This window comes from Mauremys mutica, chromosome 3, assembly GCF_020497125.1.
Source record: "Mauremys mutica isolate MM-2020 ecotype Southern chromosome 3, ASM2049712v1, whole genome shotgun sequence".
Classification (NCBI taxonomy): Eukaryota; Metazoa; Chordata; order Testudines; family Geoemydidae; genus Mauremys; species Mauremys mutica.
Window position 1 is genome coordinate 183,614,174 of NC_059074.1, and position 21,385 is coordinate 183,635,558.

Here is a 21,385-nt window from a genome sequence, read left to right on the forward strand (position 1 = left end):
CAGGCCTCTTGTGGCAGGCTGAGCCATAGGGTGAGGGGGATAACTGCCACCCGTGAGTGGGGTGGCAGGGGGGACACAGGCCCACCCACTCCACTGTGTCCCGGCCCGGGGCCCTAGGCAGCGGTCGTCACCGCTGACGGTCAGTGGGGATCCTGACCGCAACACACTGACATGGGCTCGGTCAGGTCAGCAGCCTGACTGAGGTCGGCTGCCCCTGGGCCACTTCCACTATCCCCCTCTGGTCCTACCTGGTCCACGGCGTCTGGTCCCGGGAAGTCCCACTGCATGGGCTCCTCACAACCCGGGCTGGGGGGTAGATCGGGTAGTTCCTCGGGGAAGTCCAGCCAACTGTGCTCCGGGGGTTCCTCGGGGTAACAGCACGCTAGCGGGGAGGCTCCTACTGGCTCCTCGTCATAGGTGGCGCGGGGAAGCTCCGGCAGGTCTTCCCAGTAGCGGGATAGGGTGCTCTTCGGCCAATCCAGGCAGCTGCCCGGGGCTCCAGCGGTTCCTCCGTCAGGAGCTCCGTCAGACAGGTCTGCTCTCCCCGGTGGCTGGGCACTGACTGAGCTGGAAGGCCCGGCTTTTATCCTTCCGGGTCGCCGTCTGACCCTCTGAGGGGCGGGCTCACCACTCTGTAGCCCCGCCCCTTCCTGTGTCCGGGGCTCAACCCTCTCCGGGGAGGAGGGGAGCCACACCGGCCCGCTACAGCTTCAACTGATATTATTTAAGATTTTTTGGGGGGATTATTATTAATTCCATGAGAAATGGCAATGGGCATTCATCATGGAAGACAGGCTTGTGCATATAGCTGGGTCCTGTATTGTGCCCTGAAGGTAGACAGACGGACTCTCCTGATCTTTGGAAGTGGGGGAGGAGTTTCACAGCCAAGGCCCTCAACCAAGAATACCTCATCCATGGTTCCCTAGAGTATCATCTCAGGTTACAGGTTACATCAACAGCAATGTCTCCATAAAGCATACCGATCCTGGAGACTCAGAGAGTTCAGTGGTTTTCAAAAAAGTCAAGCCCTCCTAGCAGCCCCATCCCTATAAATTATGGTGCCCAATGCAGCTTCCCCCTCCCGCGGGGGGGGGGGGGGCACTCACACTCAAGGGCTGCAGAACTGCAGAGGCAGGAGCTGTGGGGGGGATGCTTTGGGGGGGCCTCACATTGGGTCCAGGGGATTAGTGAGGGGCCTGGCACCAGCAGCAGGAAGTGGAGTGACCCAGCCCCAGCCTGCTCATCTCCCCCCGCCCCAGCCGTGTTGCTTGTGGGGGGAGGCATTGGAGAAAGGACCTCTCCCTGCATTCACTGGTAGCGGGAAGTGGAGCAATCCGGCCCCAGCCTGCTCTGCTTTCCCCACCCCGGCCTCAACCATGTCGCTTAGGGGAGGGGGAAGGACCGCCCCCAGCACTCACTGGCAGCGGGAAGCAGAGTGATGCGGCTGGGAGCTGGCGGAGTAGAGCGGGCTGGGGCCAGGTTGCTCCACTTCCCACTGTTGACAGCGAGTGTGGGGTTGCGCCCGACCCCTGCTGCCAGCACGGGCCCCCTGATAATCCTCTGGGCTGGGTCCATTGCTGGGGGAAGAGGCTTGAGGGGAAGAGGTAGAATGGGGGCAGGCCGGGAGCGGAGCAGGGGGGAAGACTAAGAGACGGGCGGAGGGAGTTGTCCTGGGCCCCACAGCCCCTAGGGACAGCCCATCCCCTTGCAGTGGGCGCAGCCCAGCTGCTTAGGGCACCATGAAATCTGGGGCAATTTGGTGCCTCAAATTTCATGGTACCCTACGCAGCTGCGTATTCTGTGTATGCCTAGGGATGGCCCTACCTCCTAGCCTGTAAAGAGTTTTCAGAATGAGTACAAAGTGGTTCTGGAATCCTATAGTGAGCCTATGGGCACTTGTGTGATGTGTTCTCTTCAGTCTCGCTTATACGAGATATCAGCTGCAGCATGTTGTACCAGATGGAGCTTCTGTGTGGCTTTCATATTCAGCCCCATGTAGAATGTGCATTTCTTCAAACCTAGAGGAAGGTGTTAAATATTATCAGAGAATCATAGAAATGTAGAACTGGAAGGGACCTTGAGAGGTCATGTAGACCAGTGGTCACCAACCCATCGATTGCGATCGACTGGTCAATCCTGGGGACTCTCCCAGTCGATTGTGATCTCTGGCGGTGTAGCAGAGCAGCTGCTAAGGCATTCCCCCTGCCCTTACGGCCCCATGCTGCTCCCAGAAGTGGCCAGCATGGCCCCATGGCCTTGGGCGGGGGCGGGGGGGAGGACAGGAGTCTCTGTGCGCTGCTCCTGCCTGCAAGCACTGCCCCCATAGCTCCCATTGGCCGGGAACTGTGGCCAATGGGAACTTTGAGGGTAGTGCTTGCAGAGAGGTGCAGCACGCAGAGCCACGTGCCCCCTGTCCCCCTCCGAGGGGCTGCAGAGGCACGTTGGCCCCTTCCGGGAGCGGTGCGGGGCCAGGGCAGGCAGGGAGCCTGCCTTAGCCTTGCTGCACCGCCAACTGGAAACCGCCCACGGTAAGTGCCACCCAGCAGGAGGCCGCACCCCAACCCTCAGCCCTGAGCCCCCTCCTAGAACCAGCACCCCAAACCCCTCGTGCATGCCAACCCCCTGCCCTGATGCCCCTCCCAGAGCCTGCACCCTGCACCCCCTCCTGCACCCCAACACTCTGTCCCAGCCGGGAGCCCCCTCCTGCACCCAAACACCGTGCCAGAGCTTGCACCCCTTACCTCCTCCTGCACCCCAACCCCCTGCCCTAGGCTCAGCCCAGAGCCTCCTCACACACTACAAACCCCTTGGCCCCAGCCCAGAGCCCACACCCCCTCCTGAACCCCAGCCCCCTGCTTCAGCCCGATGAAAGTGAGTGAGGGTGGGGAGAATGAGTGATGGGGGGATGGAGTGATCAGTGGAGGGCTTTGGAGAAGGGGCAGGGCCTCAGGGAAGGGGCGGGGTAGATCCTGAATTGCCCTTAATTCAAAAAGTGATCTTGGGTGTAAAAAGGTTGGAGACCACTGATGTAGACTATCCCCCTGCATTGCGGCAGAACCAAGTATAGTGTAGGAGCATAGGTGGATATGGTTGTCCCTCGCTGTCAGTCTCTGAGGGAGGCCATGCCCCTTTGTTGACACACTCCTAAAACAACAGTCTAAGCAAGGGGAAATTAGCAGTCTCTGGCTCCAACCCTGTAGGCAGGGTAGAGCCATGAATAGTTCAGGGGCCCAGGGGCTTTAACCTTCAGGCAGTGTAGCTGAAAATAGTTCAGGGGCCTAGGGCCTCAGCCAGGGTGCAGCACCACACAAAGAGTCTAGGGCTTACGCCAGGGCTGAACCCCAAGCCAACAGTCTAGGGCTCGGGCAAGGGGTGAGCACCAAGCAAACAGTCTACGGCCTTAGTTCATCGGATGGTAGACTAGATCAGGTCTTCTGGTGGGGAGGCTGCCACCCCAGGGGTGAGGTGGCAAGGTGTAGGGGGAAATGGGCCCACCAGACTACTGTGTCCTAGCCCAGGGCCCTAACACTGGCAGAGTGGTCTGCCACTGGGTCAGTGGGGATCCAGTCGCAACACGCTGACCTAGAGTCAGCCAGCAACATAGCCACACAGTAGTCGGCTCTCCCTGGGCCACTTCCTCCCCTCCCCTCAGGCTTTAGCAGAACGCTGGGGTTTTCCACCATCAACCCGGGGTACACTGCCAGTGGCAATCCCAGCAGCTCCTCAGCATTGGGAGTGTGTGGCAGTTGTGGTATCTTGAATGTGTCCTCAGGATAGCAGAAGTCTTCTGTGGTCTGGCTCCAGCAGTGGACTGGGGGGTGTCTGGCTTCCTCTGCGGCTCCTGCTCAACTGAACTGCATGGCTGCCTCTTATACTTCCTATTCCCATCCTGCCCTTCTGCTTCCAGTGTGGCGGCCGAGGTTTTCCTGGTTCAGCCCACTAGGTGGTGTCTGGCTGTCCCTGTCTGGTTCTGAGGGATGCCACACTCCTTTGCTACAGTCCCTCAAGCACAGCTCCCAGTCTCTGGGGCTGCTCAGGTCTCCTTCCCCCAGTTGTGACGATGCGTCCAGGTTGGCATGCTCCTTACCGGCTTGATGTTGTACGGTGAAGGCAAATGGCTGTAAGGCATCAGCCAGCATTGATGTGCTTCATTTGTTGGAGCCACTACAAAGGGGTTACTGAGGAGGTAATATTGGAGGGCCTCTACTGCCCACTTAATGGCTAGGGCATCTTTTTCAATTACCAAGTAGTTTCGTTATCTTGGGAATAGCTTCTGGCTAATAAAGAGGACTGGGTGTTCCTCCCCATTGATGACTTGGGAGAGGACAGAAGTCAGTCCCACTGCTGAGGCATCTGTTTGGAAAATGAGCTGTGCCTGGCTATATCACACCAGTTTTTGGCAGAGATGGTCTTTCAATGTGGGGAATGCCTTCTCACACTCGGGGGACCACTGGATGCGCTGTGGCTGGTCTTTGGTGAACAGGCTGGTTAAGGGGGCAGCAATGGTGGCAAAGTCAGGTACGAAGCACCGGTAGTATCCCACCAGCCTCAGGAACTGTCAATCCTGCTTCTTAGTGATCAGGGTCAGGTGGTTTTGGAGACCTTGCACCTTCCTGATTAGGGGGTGTAATGTGCTTCGTCCCAAGGTGTAACCGAGATAGGTTGTCTTTTGCCACCCGATCTGGAACTTCTTGGAGTTCATGGTGAGACCTTCCCCCCTTAGGGTCCTCAGGACAGCTGCAGCCTGGTTCAGGTGGTCCTTCCAGCAGCAGCTGTATATCATCACGTCATCCAACTAGGCAGCAGTGTACTTGACAGTGTACTTCCTCATTCGCTCTGCAGCAACGCACCTCGTACCTAAGCTAAAGATCCCTGCAGCACCCAAAAATCCTGTGGGTTACTACCAGAACAATTGTAATGTGAAAGTGGGGATAGGGACGTGCTGAACCTGGGGCATATGAGGGTCACAGCTTGGAAGTGCTGCTCGACCCAGCCCAGGGACATATAAGGGGTCAGCTTGGGAGTGCTGATTAACCTGGTCCTCTCAGATGTGCTCTGTTAATGTGTGTGTGTGTGTTCATCTGATTTTAGGGCTGGAAAAACCCAGCCCTGGGGAACATAGGTCCTGCAGTATAGCTCCATTGGTAGGGAACTTGCAGAAGGGAGAAGTATAGCTCCGTATAAGAACACAAGTGACACAAGGAGTACATTGATAGAGTTACAGAAAAAACTCCTCCCCCAGAAGAGTAACCCCAATAAATGAGCATACCCCAAAGTAGCGGGCAAATCTGGTAACTAATTGGTGGAGAATGTGGGCAGCATGTGACCCTAATCAAGTAGTACTTGTTGAGCAGTTGCTGCAGAGTGGGGAAACCAAGGCACAGACCTAAGCAAACTGTTTCTTCCTTTTTCAGACTAAGCTCCTGTAGCGAGGTCCCTCTCTCATAGAATATTTGGTAACGTCCTGTAACTGTGCAATAAGGAGTTAAAGAGTTGTACCTTAAAAATAAAGAATTTAGAGCAATACTGTGACTCTGTGTGATTCTACAGCTGATGTGTGTGCTGCCAGAGGCCTGATAGCCTAATTCAGCAAAACAGGAAAGGGAGCCCAGGCTAATGGAGCAGGCAAGATCAGTGAAATCCCAGTACATCAGGTGTCATCCCAAAAGGGGGGGTCCAACCCGTCACATCTATAAAAGATGGTCAGTGACATCATGATTTGTCTTCATTCCCCCACAATTCAATACCTGAAAGAACCTCTGGAAGACAAAGAATTTGGAATGGGGGAGGGGAACACAGCAAAGGCAGCCTGTGCCTCAAGAATCTGCAAGCCTGCTTGTATCATCAGTCAGGGTGAAAGATTGCTAATTCAAATCCTATCTATCTAGTATATTAGTCTTAGTTTGCATTTTTGTTTATTTGCTAGGTAATCTGCTTTGATCTGTTTGCTATCACTTATAATTACTTAAAATCTATCATTCTGTAGTTAATAAACTTGTTTTTATCTTAACCAGTGTGTTTTTGAATGAAGTGTTTGGGAAAATCTCAGCTTGATAAACTCAGGCTTGTTGCATATCTTCCCCACATCAAGGGGGAAGCGAACTAATTTAATGAGCTTGCACCACACAGACCCCTGTGCGGTGCGAGATGGTCTAATTCTGTGTTTATACTCCAGTAAGGGTGCAAGGCTTGGGGGCTGGGAAATTGACTGGTGCCTGCTGTTTGTCCATGGTTTAGGTAAAGCACTCAGGTGACTCTTTTGTGTGTGTGGTGCCACCTGCTGTTGTATTGGGTGATAACAGGGCCTGGAGAAGCTGGCTGGCATCATCATCAGAGCGGTGTGAGAGAGGCCAACCCAGCTGAATTGTTAGGGGGCACAGGGGTTACAGTGGCTACCAGACTGCACCCTGGGGTGCCAAAAAGCAGCCAGTGGCAAACTGAGTGAGCGGCGAACAGAGGACAGGCAAACAGAGGGAGTTTGTGCGGGAACTGTCTGAGAGGAGCTATGGTGAGTGCTGCATTGGGGGTGCTGTGTTGTGAGCTGGTGAATATCCGAGTGTCTGTCTGCTGTGACAATTTGTTTGACTGGAGCTAGTTGCAGGGACTGTTTGACCATGTGGCTGTTTGTTTGAAAAGTGTGAACTGGGAGTGCTTTGTTCCAGGTGGGCCTTGAGTGGTTGATTGGAGGGAAGGCTTTGAGCCAGTCCAACTGTTTTGAGACAGCAGCCTTATAAAAAGGCAGCCAGTTGGGAACTGAGTGAGCGGCAAACAGAGGACAGGCAAACAGAGTGCGTTTGCCTGGGGGGAGTTCCCACAAAGTTGTTTTTTGCCTTTCAGGCTTCTGTGAGCAGTAAATACAACATATGCAGAGAGTCTTAGAAGGAAGATATTATGGATAGTGAGCGATCAGCTGTTGTGACCTGCACAGAATGTGCCATGTTTGTCTTTCTCCCAGACAGAAGCAACTTCATCTGTACAAAGTGCAAGCTGGTCGCCATATTGGAGGAGAAGGTTCAAGGACTAGAGACTCAGTATCAACCCTGCGTTGCATCAGAGAAAATGAAGACTTTCTGGATAGAAGTCAGTGTTTCGTACTGCAGGCACAGCATGCTGAAGAATCAGAGAGGGTAGTGCAGAACGGGGAAGAAAATTGGCAGCATGTGACCTCCAAAAGAAGAAGGAGGAGAACCCATGTATCCTCAATGCAGATAGAGGTAAGAAACTGTTTTCAGGATCTCTGCACAGGTACTACAGCGGAAAGTGGTTTGGAAGAGTCATCTGAGGGAAGGGATCAGAAGGAGACCCCATCGACCGGAAAGCATGGGCTGCATTATCCTAGGGATGGGGGTTCTATGACCACCACTCCCAAGAGGAGGAGATGGGTGCTGGTGATCAGGGACTTCCTCGTAAGAGGAATGGAGTCATCCATCTGCCGTCCAGACTGGGAGACTCGAGAAGCATGCTGCTTACCTGGAGCTAGAATTCAGGATGTGGTGGAGTGTCTGCTGAGACTGATCAAGCCCTCAGACCACTACCCTTTCCTACTTCTCCATGTGGGAACCAATGATACTGCCAAGAATGACCCTGAGCGAGTCACTGCAGGGCGGGAGGGATAGCTCAGTGGTTTGAGCATTGGCCTGCTAAACCCAGGGTTGTGAGTTCAATCCTTAAGGGGGCCCTTTAGGGAACTGGGGCAAAAATCTGTCTGGGGATTGGTCCTGCTTTGAGCAGGGGGTTGGACTAGATGACCTCCTGAGGTCCTTTTCAACCCTGGTATTCTATGATTCTATGAAACATGGCCCTGAGATAAAGGAGTTTAAGGCACAAGTGGTGTTCTTGTCCATCCCTGTTGAAGAAAAAGGCCCAGATAGGGATCATCGAATTGTGGAGGTAAATGTGTGGTTACACAGGTGGTATCAGAAAGAGGGCTTTGGATTCCTCAACTATAGGATGTTGTTCTAGGAAGAAGGATTTCTAGGAAGAGATGGGATCCACCTCACTAAGAGAGGGAAGAGCATCTTTGCAGGCAACCTTGCTAACCTAGTGAGGAGGGCTTTAAACTAGGTTCGCTGGGGGATGGTGACCTAAGCCCAGAGGTATGTGAGCAGGTGGGCTACAAGGAGGAGGGTGCAACAGGGGAGGCTTCCTGATTCATACTGAGAAAGTAGGGCAATCAGCAAGTTATCTTAGGTGCCTGTACACGAATGCAAGAAGCTTGGGAAACAAGCAGGAAGAATTGGAAGTCCTGGCACAGTCAAGGAACTATGAAATGATTGGAATAACAGAGACTTGGTGGGGTAACTCACATGACCAGAGCACTGTCATGGATGGGTATAAACTGTTCAGAAAGGACAGGCGAGAGAGAAAAGGTGGAGTTGTTGCAGGCACTGTATGTAAGAAAGTAGTATGATTTCTCAGAGCTCCAGTATGAAACTGGAGAAAAGCCTGTTGAGAGTCTTTGGATTAAGTTTAGATGTGAGAGCAACAAGGGTGATCTCGTGGGCAGGAATCTGCTATAGACCAGGAGGATGAGGTAGACGAGGCTTTCTTTGGACAACTAACAGAAATTTCCAGATCACAGGCCCTAGTTCTCATGGGGGACTCCAGTCATCCTGACATCTTCTGGGAGAGCAATACAGCAGTGCACAGACAATCCAGGAAGTTTTGGAGCATGTTGGGGACAACTTCCCGGTGCAACTGCTGGAGGAACCAACTATGGGCAGAGCTCCTCTTGACCTGCTGCTCAAAAACAGGGAAGAATTGCTAGGGGACATAGAAGTGGGTTGAAACCTGGGCAGCAGTGATCATGACATGGTCAAGTTCAGAATCCTGACAAAAGGATAAAAGGAAAGCAGCAGAATATGGACCCTGGACTTCAGAAAAGCAGACTTCGACTCCCTCAGGGAATTGATGGGCAGGATCTCCTGGGTGGCTAATATGAGTGGGGAAAAGAGTCCAGGAGAGCTGGCTGTATTTTAAAGAAGTCTTATTGAGGGCACAGGAACAAAATATCCCAATGTGCAGAAAGAATAGTAAATATGGCAGGCGACCAGCTTAGCTTAAAAGAGAAATCTTCAGTGAGCTTAAACACAAAAAGGAAGCTTACAAGAAGTGGAAACTTGGACAGATGACTAGGGAGGAATATAAAAATATTGCTCGAGCATGCAGGGATGTAATCAGGAAGGTCAAAGCACAATTGGAGTTGCAGCTAGCAAGGGATATGAAGGGTAACATGAAGGGTTTCTACAGGTATGTTAGCAACAAGAAGGTGAAAGGGAAAGTGTGGGACCCTTACTGAATGGGGGAGACAACTTAGTGATAGATGATGTGGAAAAAGCTGAAGTACTGCATGCTTTTTTTGCCTCGGTCTTCACAGACAAGGTCAGCTCCCAGACTGCTGCACTGGGCAGCACAGTAGGGGAGGAGGTGAGCAGCCCTCTATGGTGAAAGAACAGGTTAAGGACTATTTAGAAAAGCTGGATATGCACAAGTCCATGGGTCCAGATCTAATGCATCTGAGGGTGCTGAAGGAGTTGGCTGATGTGATTGCAGAGCCATTGGCGATTATCTTTGAAAACTGGCGATTGGGGGAGGTCTCAGATGATTGGAAAAAGGCAAATATAGTGTCCATCTTTTAAAAAAAGGAAGAAAGAATCGAGAGAACTACAGCCTCACCTCAGTCCCTGGAAAAATCATGAAGAAAGTCCTCAAGGAATCCATTTTAAAGCATTTGGAGGAGAGAAAGGTGATTAGGAACAGTCAACATGGATTCACCAAGGGCAAGTCATGCCTGACCAACCTGATTGCCTTCTATGATGAGATAACTGGCTCTGTGGATATGGGGAAAGTGGTGGATGCAATATACCCTGACTTTAGCAAAGCTTTTGATACGGTCTCCCACTATATTCTTGCCAGCAAGTTAAAAATGTAAGGATTGGATGAATGGACTAAAAGGTGGATAGAAAGCTGGCTAGATTGTTGGGCTTAACAGGTAATGATCAATGGTCCGATGTCTACTTGGCAGCCGGTATCAAGTGCAGTGCACCAGAGGTCGGTCCTAGCTTTAGCGTAGCTAGCGGGGTGCAGGGGAAGCAGCCGCTTCCCCTCAGCACATTTTTCAAAAGCGGTGCCTTAGTTAGGGTTTACCATGGCACCAGCAGGCGCCCCTATAATAAAGAATCCCTAGGCGAGGCTGGCGGAGGGCGTGAGCGATTTCAGTGAGGCCAGCAGCGGGTGAGCCAATGAGAGGGGTGTCTGGGAGGCAGCTGCTGGAGCTCTGGGTCCCTGTGCGGCACGGCTCAGCTCGGTGGCGGGAGGGGGGAAGCTGCTGTGGTGGCAGCCCAAGACATTTCGGCACTAGTCAGAGCGCCGGCAGCTTCGCAGCGTGGAGGGGCTGCAGCGGGGCGCCTGGCTCAGAGCGTGGGCGAAGAAAGTGAGGGACGGGAGGAGGCGCTGCCGCTGCCCAGGCACAGGTGCTGCTGCTCCAGCTCTCCGGGCAGTAGGCTGCAAAGTGCCTCCTGAGCAGCACTGCCCGCAGGGGGCCTGGCCCCGGTACCAGAGCAGGGCTCCCAGCCAGTGGCGTAGCCAGGTTCTAACATCAGGGGGAGCGAACACATAAAAAAAGGCACCACCTGACATATCAAATTACACCTCTACCTTGATATAACGCTACCCGATATAACACGAATTCGGATATAACGGGGCAAAGCAGTGCTCCAAGGGGCTGCGCACGTACCCGGTGGGACAGCCCCTCTCATCTCTCCTAAGGGGGCTGCTTTGCAATCTGTGGCCCCTGGAAGCAGCCAGCACACAGGAGCGAGGAGTGAGGAGGGCACAGTCCCCCGCATAAGAGAGACAATCGGACAGAGGTGGGCAGGGTCTGTTGGGGGCTGCACTGGGAGACTCTCCAATGCAGCACCTAGCACCTCTGTGCATCATGAGGCCACTCGGGAAAAGGAGGCAGCAAGAGAGAGAGGCCGAGGAGGAGTGCCCTTCCCCTCCCAGCTGGGTCTGTGAGTCCCTGATCTGCAGGTACTGGGCTGCAGTGCAAGCTAGAGGGGCTGATACAGAGAAGTCAGGACCAGTCAGAGCACTTCCCATGTCATCATGAAAACTCATTCTTGGAAAGCTGGGTGAGGTAATATGGGCAGGGGGGAATGTATATCAAGGTGGGTGAGGTAATATATTTTATTGGACCAGCTTCTGTTGGTGAGAGAGACAAGCTTTTGAGCTTTCACAGAACTCTTCTTTAGGAAGAAGAAAGAACTCCATGAAAGCTCCAAAGCTTGTCTCTCTCTCTCTCACATACCAACAAAAGTTGCTCCAATAAAAGATATTACCTCACCCACCTTGTGGCTCTAATTTCCTGGGAACAACAGGGCTACACCAACACAGCATACAAAAATGCAAGATTCACATGAACAGCAGAGTGACCACCATCACACCACGACACTATTTTCACGATTCATCTTAGCATAATGTCATCATCACATCAAGGAAGTAGCACCAGCACAATGAGATAAATATAGCCACATGTGCATGCCAAAAATTCACAGTACAAGCACACTGGGATCCACACAGCAGGATAGTAGTGTCAGTTTAGCTCTCAGTCTCCGAGTCCATCCCCATTAAACTAAGTCCAAAGTTTCAGCTAAACACAAGGGCACCTGCAAATAGCTGTACTAACAGCAGGATCTACACTGGCACAATAGGAGGCGTTGCATGTCAGAGCACTAATTCCCAATCCCAGTGCAAGGCAATATGGGATCCAGGCACCAGGTCCTTAGAACCAGAATTTGTACTAGCTACACTACTGCTCCCAGCACTGGAGGGCGGGGATCTGCTTCTTTTCCTAGGGGGCCGCTCTAAGGTCTCCTCCCTCCCAACCTTCCAACCGGCTCCGGCGCCTTCTCTCCTCCATCACTGCGGCCGCCCCATGCCAGCTTGATCCCAATCAGGCCACTACCCTCCCATCCCGTCCCGCCCAGTGGAAGCACTTCCGCTTCCCTGCGGAGGGACAGGGGAGAGGCTCAGAGGACTTGCGGTGGCACACGAGCTGGGAGGGAAGGCGGCAGCGGGGACACCGAGGCGCATGTGCAGCAGGGGAAGGGGAACATGGTGACACCATCCGGAGCGCAGGCACAGTTGGGGCCAACCCGTACCTCTTACTCCACAGCGGCCGGGTTTAGGAAGGTGAGGTGGTAGTGGCAGCACGTGCCGGATGCGGGATTGGACGTTGGAGGCTGTGGCACAGCATTTAAAGTGAGTGGAGGGGGACTCGATCAGGCCTGCACGGTTTGGAGCGCCTCAGGCTCCTAGGCCGCAGTCTGAGGGGTGCTTCCTGGGCATGGAGCAGGCCGAGCCCCACCTGTGAGGGTGTGGAGGGGTCGGTGGCGCCCTGGGAGAGCCCATCAGAGGGGGGGAATAATGGCAGGGACTGGGAGACGTGCCTGTTGTCAGCTCACGGCATGCTCTGCCGGGGGACCTGTCCCACGTTCCCGCCGCCGGGCTACATCTGCCATGATCCATTCATTCTTCACCTGCCTGCGCTATGCGATGGATACTGGATGGGAGGTTTATGCAGGGCCCTCACCAAGGCGTCCTGCCCTAGAGAGCCCCCAGCCTGAACGAGGGAAATACAGGGGCTAACCCGGCCAGCAGGGAGGAGAATTACAGTGAATAATATACGCTAGCCAGCCGTGGTAGTGCTGCTGGAGCTGCGAGTTGAGCGCAGCATAGCATGCGGCGAGGAGTAGATAGCCGGCCGGGCGGTAATGCTCAAGAGCAAAGCCTGGGATAGGCTTGAAACAAGTTGGCCTAGCTACCTCCCGGACCGAGCCCCGCCGAAGCGGGGGAGCAGCATGGCTGTAGCGTAGCCGGAGGAGCCGGGGGGGAACGCGGCACAGCCGGAGGAGCCAGCGGGCGGGGGGGAGTGGAGTGGCCGGAGGAGGAGCCAAGGGGGGTGTGGCCAGAGGAGGAGCCAAGGGGGGGCGCCTTTTTTATGTTTGCTCCCCCTGCACTTAGAACCTGGCTACGCCACTGGGTCCTAAGGCCGGTTTTGTTCAACATCTTCTTTAATGATCTGGATGATGGATGATCTGGATGATGGGATGGATCAGCAAGTTCACAGATGACACTAAGGTGGGGGGAGAGGTAGATATGCTGGAGGGTAGGGATAGGGTCCAGACTGACCTAGACAAATTGGAGGATTAGTCCAAAAGAAATCTGATGAGGTTTGTGGAAGAAAACAATGTCCTCACTCTGACTTTGAAGCAACAAGCAGCTTTATTATGAGCAATTGCAATTGCACAGGAGAGTACACAAGGGCAAGGATTCCCCTCCCTAGGCAGGTCTCCAACAGATAAACAATTAGGGCAAACATTTATAACTTTTGTTACATACAGCTACATTTTATTTATACAATCTGCGTTCCATTCTTATCTAACACAAGGTCAAAATAACCTCTCACAGTTTTTTCCCACTCGCCCAGGCCCTAAATTAAAGTCTCGCATTATTAAATAGAAGAGTTAGCCTGACTCTTACTCTTCCTGGAAGACTAAGATGTCTGCGCTTTTCCCAACTTCCACACTCCCCCCTTTTGTGTTTCCAGCACAACTATCAATCTTAAACCTCCATGTTCATCAAACCTTGTATTTCTGATTCTAGATCAAATGGTTCAGCCTCATGGGTTTTGGCTGGATGCAACAACAATGCATGGTTAGTATGAACATGAAAGGTATTATTATTATTATTACATCCTTTACAACAACAACAACATAATCCTAAACTAAACAACAATACTAAAAGCATTAACATCCCACTGTAATAATGTGATGGGGTTGTTGTATAGCCTTAGTCACAAAACACAATACATCATAATTAGTACATGGAGTAGACACTCTATAGGCTGTATGAAAGGAATACTTTTCAATTTGATATATATTTTGGAGCATATGAATTTGCCCTTGTAATTCAGAGATTTTCTGGACCTCTGGTAGGAGTAAAAGGAAATTTTGGAATTGATCAGGTGCTAAGGCAGTCCAATTAAAGTGTATCTGGAACCTATCGGCAGGCCAATAAATGATATTATTGTCTGCAGCAATGGTGAGATTAAAATTTATGTCCTACAAAGTGCTGGCCTTAACATACACACAGCTGTTATTCACTTGGAAAAGCAGGTGTCCTATCAGGATAGTTCCTTGTCCTATACCTTCCCAACAGACGTTATCATAAAGACAACTTCCCTGGGCTTCAGTTTACGTACACACTGAAGCTGTGGGGGTTCTAATGGCCAAAGTGTCCATTGACTCCCTACCCCTATCCAAATGTCGGGTGTTATTCCAGGAGCACTGACTATAAATCGGTTAGGCATACCAGGTGGTTTAATTTCCCAAATATCACAGTGAATTATCCACTCCCACATGCATCCTCCCCACGGACCCGGCAGGATTCGAGATGTGGGAGCCCACACCCCTCCAACTGGCCCGTATGCTTGGAAAGAGCACTGTGAGCGTCTGCACTTCCACCCTGAAAATCTCCAAGTATGTCTCCATGGCCACAGATCAGATGGCATTCCTGAAGCACTAGTAAGGGCAGTGGGCCAAGCCTGATGCTCAAGATCACTCTGAATGGCCATGACATGGTCATTCAGAAAATCCTGAATTTCTGAACATGCCAGATCCCACTGCAATTCCTTTCCTGCCTCAGTGATATTCAATACCATCTCTGTCAACAGCTTCTGGGTCATTGAACTAAGGGCAGAAATAACATGTAATTCACCAACCCCAGCCTGTACCTGGGTTAACTGTGCTCCAATAATAAGACCAGTGGCCTTTTCCAGTTGCTTTAATTTCTCATCATGTTGTTGGCCTTTGAAAATATTCCAAATTGCTGCTGCACTATTGGCACCATCCCATAGGGATCACTAAGTTGTAAAGGCCTTGGCCATTGGGTTTCATCAGAGTATATGGTATTGTCTGTCTTAGGATGTGTTACAGGGGTGGTAGTGGTAGTGAGGATAATGGCGGGGGCAGTGGTCGTGGCAGCAAGGCACCTTTACTATTCATCATCTAAAAGCCAATTAGTGAGGGCTATACATGCTGAAGGTACTTGTCTGAAGGCACAGAGCCCAGTCCCCAGAATAAACCCAAACCACCACTCTGTACCACAGTCCCAAGCGCCGTTCCCACAAGTTCCTCCATGCCAGGTTATGATACTCCCTCTCTTCCACCAGGGCCAATTCTTAATGTCTTTTGTAGTCAAGAATCCCTGGACTTTGGCAGTTTCAGTGGAACAAACATACCTTCTTCTTCTTTCCTGGAACAGTTGTGATTCAGCATCATACATGGGAGAGGTTGCCAGCACATCACCCTGTAATAACCGGGTTCCTCCAGCAGATGGTGAATGTATGGTGGTTCTGTTAGTGAACAAGGGAGAGGTTACCAGCACTTCACCTTGTCCTTTTCTCCTGCTGTCCAGAAAGAGGAAAAGAAGTACCAGAAGGAGGGACAGGCTGATCAGCAGTCAGAGGGTCATCTCGACATGGAGGGGCCTTTTTGCAGTGAGAAGCATGGGTCCAGGCAGTTAATCGTTGGCACTTCACAGTAGTATTGGTAGTTAACAGGACTTGGTAAGGGCCTTTCCAGCACGGGGTCAGAGCAGTCTTTCATTGATGGACCTTTATGTAGACCCAGTCTCCTGGTTCCAGCGAATGGCAGGGTTGCTCAGGATCCTTGAGTAGTGCTTCTTCCACCTGTGTATACAAAGTTCTGACACATTTCATTAGTGCCTGGCAGTAATTAAGCATTGTATCATCCATCAAATGAATGTCCATCTGGGCAAGGGCCAGTGGGGGCACAGCCAGTAGTTGCATTGGGCGCCCTGTCAGGATCTCATGTGGGCTAAGTCCAGTCTTTCGATTAGGAGTGGCCCTCATATTCATCAATGCTAATGGCAGGGCATTTGGCCATTTTAAGTTTGTTTCTGCACAAATCTTGGCTAGTTTGTTTTTCAGAATCCCATTCTGACGTTTCACGGTCCCGGCAGACTGCGGATGGTGGGGACAGTGGAGGTTGCATTGGGTCGGCAAGGCTGCACATAACTCCTTTACAATCTGTCCAGTAAAAATGGACAGATCACTGTTGATACTCACAGGTATGCCAAACCTTGGAATGAAATCCTTAAGCAAAATTTTCACAACAGACTTGGCGTCTGCCCTTCTGCAGGGGAAGGCTTCAACACAACTTAAAAAACATCAACTAATACTAACACATACTCATAATTGCAACGTTTAGACAGTTGAATAAAATCAGTCTGAATATTTACAAAAGGTCCCCAAGGGGTGTGCTGCTTTTCTAGCTTTAACTGCTTTTCCAATATTATGTCGCTGGCAGTATTATTCCAATATTATATTGCTGACCCTCTTCCCTCAGTGAGTCTCCAGGGAAGGCAGATCAGCACTACACATGGCCAACACTATTACAAGCATCACAGAGCATTGTAGGGATGGTCAAAGGTGTGTGAGTGGAAACTGGAAGTTTCCTTTACAGGTATGAAAGGCCAAGGGGGGAAGAGAAGAAGAAGAAAGGAGCATAGAACGAATGAATTCAACACTGCAACTAGCAAACTCAGTTCAAAGATAAAATGCTGGCTCCCGCCCAAGGACACTGCTCATAGCCGAGACTTGGCTGACAAACCACTTAGTATTCCAAGTTGGATAAAACAAGTATCTGCATTTAGCTCTAACTCTTCCATTTGGTTTTGAACTAGGCTGTCCTGTAGAAAATTAAACACAACAATTCTAGCCACAAGACAAAACAACACAAGGATATAGAACACAGAACACAATTTCTATTGTGCCAGTAAATGCATGGTATGTTGGATTGCTCTTTAGCTGGCATTAGCTTTCTCTAATTTTCTAAAGGATAAAAACATATTTCTACCCCTTCTGGTAGAATCAGTCATTGTTTAAAATATTTCTTTCTTATACAAATACCCTTGCTGATTACAGGCAAAACAGAGGAATTACCCCCATTTTTTCTGTGTTTGTTTCATAGGCAGGCCAGGTTTCAGTGGCTTCTTCCTTATTAGTTGGGTAATTTGCATTAGCACACAGATGCTTCCTGACTTGCTTTCACAGGTTAAAACTTTTACTTAAAAGGGACACAATTAACTTTTACCAGAGTTCTGATTGCCTGTTACCTTTAACTCCTGTTTTCAAAAACACACAGTAATCCAAAAAGGAAAACACCACCTATTGTAGCCCCTTGGAGCCTAATAGGATTTTTATTAAGTAGCATTGCATATTTGCATTTTCCTCACCCCTTTTACAATATACACTACACATGTTCTTTTCCTTGACATTCCTTTCATACAATTTGGGTGGTTAAATTCCAATAGACACCCCACATGTTTTTTCTAATCCAACTAAAATGTTCATAGCCAAATGATTTTAATTAAATAGTCTCTTGCCTGGATTTATTTACAGACATTTCTTTGGAAAAGGGCCCATTTTTCCTTCAGAATGGCTGCAAAGAAACCAAGAATTCTTTTTCTTTTAGAGTTTTTACAAAATCCAACTGATAATTCCCTCCAGCAACTACAGAGTTAACTTCTTACTTTTTTTCTTTAAATCACTTGCTTATTTTCCCAAAACGACACCCCAATCAACCCAGATTTTACCATTCAAATTATTGTTCCAGGGGTTTAAATTCCCCATGCCTATACTTACTGCTTTCCCTTAGTCCTGTCACCATGCCCCTGAGGGTTTCCAACTGGTTTTCCATTTTTTTTCTTCTCTGCTTGCCTGTCTGCTTGTCTGGGCCCGATTCTTTTTCTCTTGCTGCACCGTCCCTTTCCATGGGCACAGACTTTGTTCCACTACCAATTTAGCAAGGAGGGTGGCCTTCTCAGCTAACCTCCACCCCTCCTGGTCCTGTTCTTAAACATTCTCACTCACAAGACTAACTGAGTCCTCTCCTGTGAGGCTTACCACCTGGACAGAACACATGGCCAACTGGCATTTTAACTGTTCAATTTTCTCTAGCTGTCAGGTACACATCTTTTCCCTTTTTCCCAACTCCTCTTATTGCCCGGTCCTGCTACGACCGGGGGTAGACCCACCTGCAATCTTTTTTTTTTTCTCATACTCACAAACACGCTGCCCAGGCTGGCCAGGCCTGGGGGTAGGAGAGACAGAGAGAGAGGTGGACGGGAGGTTATCCTATGCACAGGTTGTCCAGAGGAACGCTGCAAAAAAAATCTCCAACTTGCTTCCACACTTGGCTTTTTCACCCTGGAGTCTCTTGGGGCATCCCTTTCAGAGACCTTTGCTCAGTATTCCAGTCCAGGCTGGCTGCCTGTGGATTCTTCAGCATCCCCAAACCACACTGGCTCCAGGCTCGCAAAGGCAGACTGTTGGGTCTCACTGCGCGGCCAACCTTTGCAAATGTAATCTCAGTCCTGTAACTTGTGTTGCCTTTGTTTTGCCTCTGTCTATATTTTTCACAGTCAGCTGGGTTTTTTGGTGCCTGGCATGCAGAGCAAGGCAGACTGTGTTGATTCTTGACCTTGAATGCAGACCAGCTTTCTCTTTATCTCTAGGCTGAGCTGAATTTTCAAATTAACCTGTTCCTTTCCCTCCTCCCTTTCAGCCTTAACTAATTGGGGATATAAAGGAGCCGAGGGCGCTGATGAAGTGGTTTGAGTAGGGAGGCATCCGGATGTTTTACATTTCATTTTTAAATCCTGCACTTGAGTCTTTAATTTTTCCTGGGAGTCCTTCAGACTCTGCACTCGAGACTCATGGAGTTTCAATTGTAGCTTCCTCCCACCAATAGACAAATTGCTCCCACTGTTTGTCAGAGGCTTTTGGTGATGTAAGGGTTCCTCTGAGGTATATGATTTTATCTAGATCAAAGGTACCTTCTAGTGGGAATTGTTTAGATGGATTATCATGTGTGTAAAAATTCCATAATGCACCCTTCGATGGTGTGTGGGGGGATTCTTAGACTGTTCCCCCCCGCCCCATCTTCCAATCACACGGGGGTGTGCCCTGTCCGCTAGGTCAGCAGCTCATAAACTAAATTAAAATTCTTACTCTCTCACAGGGAAAAGGTCTGCTGGGTCACGGGGTTCACCAGCTAGCGGCTTAATTCCTAGACCTGGTCAGCAGCTCATGAGTAAGGGAACCTCTCCGCTGGGTCACAAGGTTCAGAACTCTCACATGGGGTAGCCCTAGGGCAGCTGGAGTCAGCTTAGTCTTAGACCTGGTCAGCGGCTCATACCACCCCTTCATTCATTCATACATACACATTCATTGCCCATATCTAGATGCATCTCATTTAACAATAACCTTAATTCTTTATGTCCGGACTCAATACAACCTTTCCCTTATTTGAGGTGGTAAAAAAACCCTCAGCACTGGTGCATTAACCTTATTGAGGGTGGCAACAAATTCCTCAGAACTGCAATAACTAACTCTACTTGAAGGCAGCAAAAGCTATTCCTCAGAACTGCAATGACTAACCTTACTTAAGAGCGGCAACAAATTCCTCAGAACCGCTCTGCATCTGATCTTGTTCCAAAAACAGTAAGTTCGGATGGTGTAAGTCCCAAAGGGACAAATGGTCCCATGGGCAGTCCTCCTCCGACACTCCAGTAGAGATTTCAAAAGGTCTCTTACCTCTTGATTGGCACCTTGGCGTTTGAAGGGGAACGGTCCGTAGTAGTTGTTGCTGTCTCAGCCGGGCGTTGCCATCAGAGTCACGGCACCAAAACTGTGGAAGAAAACAAAGTCCTCACTCTGAGTCTGAAGCAATAAGCCAGAGGCAGCTTTATTACGAGCAATTGTAATTGCATGGGAGAGTCCCTAGGCAGGTCTCCACCAGATAAACAATTAGGGCAAGCATTTATACCTTTTGTTACATGTAGTAATAATCAACAGCTGCATTTTGTTTATACATATTCCTTCCTGACAGCTTACTTTTCTCAGCAATTTTCTGCTACAGTCTGCGTTCCATTCTTATCTAACACAAGGTCACAATAACCTCTCACAGTTTTTTCCCCACTCACTCAGGTCCTACATTAAAGACTCACATTATTAAATAGAAGAGTTAGCCTGACTCTTGCTCTTCCTGAAGACTAAGATGGCTGTGCTTTTCCCAACTTCCACAGGTTCAACAAGGACAAGTGCAGACTCTTGCACTTAGGACGGAAGAATCCCATGCACTGCTACAGGCTGGGGACCGACTGGCTAAGCAGCAGTTCTGCAGAAAAGGAACTAGGGATTACAGTGGACGAGAAGCTGGATATGAGTCAACAGTGTGCCCTTGTTGCTAAGAGGGCTAACGGCATATTGGGCTGCATTAGTAGGAGCATTGTCAGCAGATAGAGGGAAGTGGTTATTCCCCTCTATTCAGCACTGGTGAGGCCACATCTAGAGTATTGCATCCAGTTTTGGACCCCCCCCCCCACTACAGAAAGGATGTTGACAAATTGGAGAGAGTCCAGTAGAGAGTAACAAAAATTTGCGGGTGGGGCACATGACTTATGAGGAGAGGCTGAGGGAACTGGGCTTGTTTAGTTTGCAGAAGAGAAAAGTAAGTGGGGATTTGATATCAGCCTTCAACTACTTGAAGGGTAGTTCCAAATAGGATGGAGCTTGGCTGTTCTCAGTGGTGGCAGATGACAGAACAAGAAGTAATGATCTCAAGTTTCAGTGTGGGAGGTCTAAGTTGAATATTAGGAAAAACTACTTCACTAGGAGGGTGGTGAAGCACTGGAATGGGTTACGTAGGGAGGTGGGGAATCTCCATCCTTAGAGGTTTTTAAGGCCTGGCTTGACAAAGCCCTGGCTGGGATGATTTAGTTGGTGTTGGTCCTGCTTTGAGCAAGGGGTTGGACTAGATGATTTCCTGAGGTCTCTTCCAACCCTAATCTTCTATGATTCTAACCCATCACTAAGGGACCAGCATGGTGGCCCACTGAGTTGGGTTCCAACCTGCGGCCGAGGCGATGCACTCAAAAGCTGGATATAAAGAAATCTGGTTCCCTTCCTTCCATAAGCTGCCTGGGGCACCATGTTCTACATTTATTATCATCATCATCGGTGATTCCTCAATTCAAAGATGATCTCTACCACAGATTTACATATGGGTCCTGAGATAACTCACGAGCCCAATCCTGGAACCACAGATCTGCCCGCAGTAGGTATAGACATTTCCTGGAGGGTCAGCTGCTGCCTTCTCTGTCTTTTTTCAGCTTCCAGGGCAAGGCACTTCTCCTTGAAGTGGACCACTACTTGATGGAGGATGTGGCGCCATTGAAATCAGTTGGTGGCTTGCTCCTCCCAGTTTGTGATGTCTACATCAGTTTTCCTGAGATATGC

At 50.1% G+C, this 21,385-nt stretch overlaps 1 long non-coding RNA gene across 3 annotated transcripts; it reads right to left on the reverse strand.

Moving 5' to 3' along the window:
• Positions 1 to 1,575: 1,575 nt before the first annotated feature.
• LOC123365742 lies at positions 1,576 to 20,231 on the reverse strand. 3 transcript variants are annotated; one of them, XR_006577720.1, is made up of 3 exons: positions 19,914 to 20,068; positions 19,682 to 19,775; positions 1,576 to 2,018 (listed from the first exon to the last, which is right to left on the reverse strand). It is a non-coding gene; the product is annotated as an uncharacterized LOC123365742 (long non-coding RNA). The 3 variants fall into 3 exon arrangements; XR_006577719.1 differs by lacking the exons at positions 1,576 to 2,018; positions 19,914 to 20,068 and adding exons at positions 13,340 to 16,111; positions 20,095 to 20,231; XR_006577721.1 differs by lacking the exon at positions 1,576 to 2,018 and adding an exon at positions 13,340 to 16,111.
• Positions 20,232 to 21,385: the final 1,154 nt, after the last annotated feature.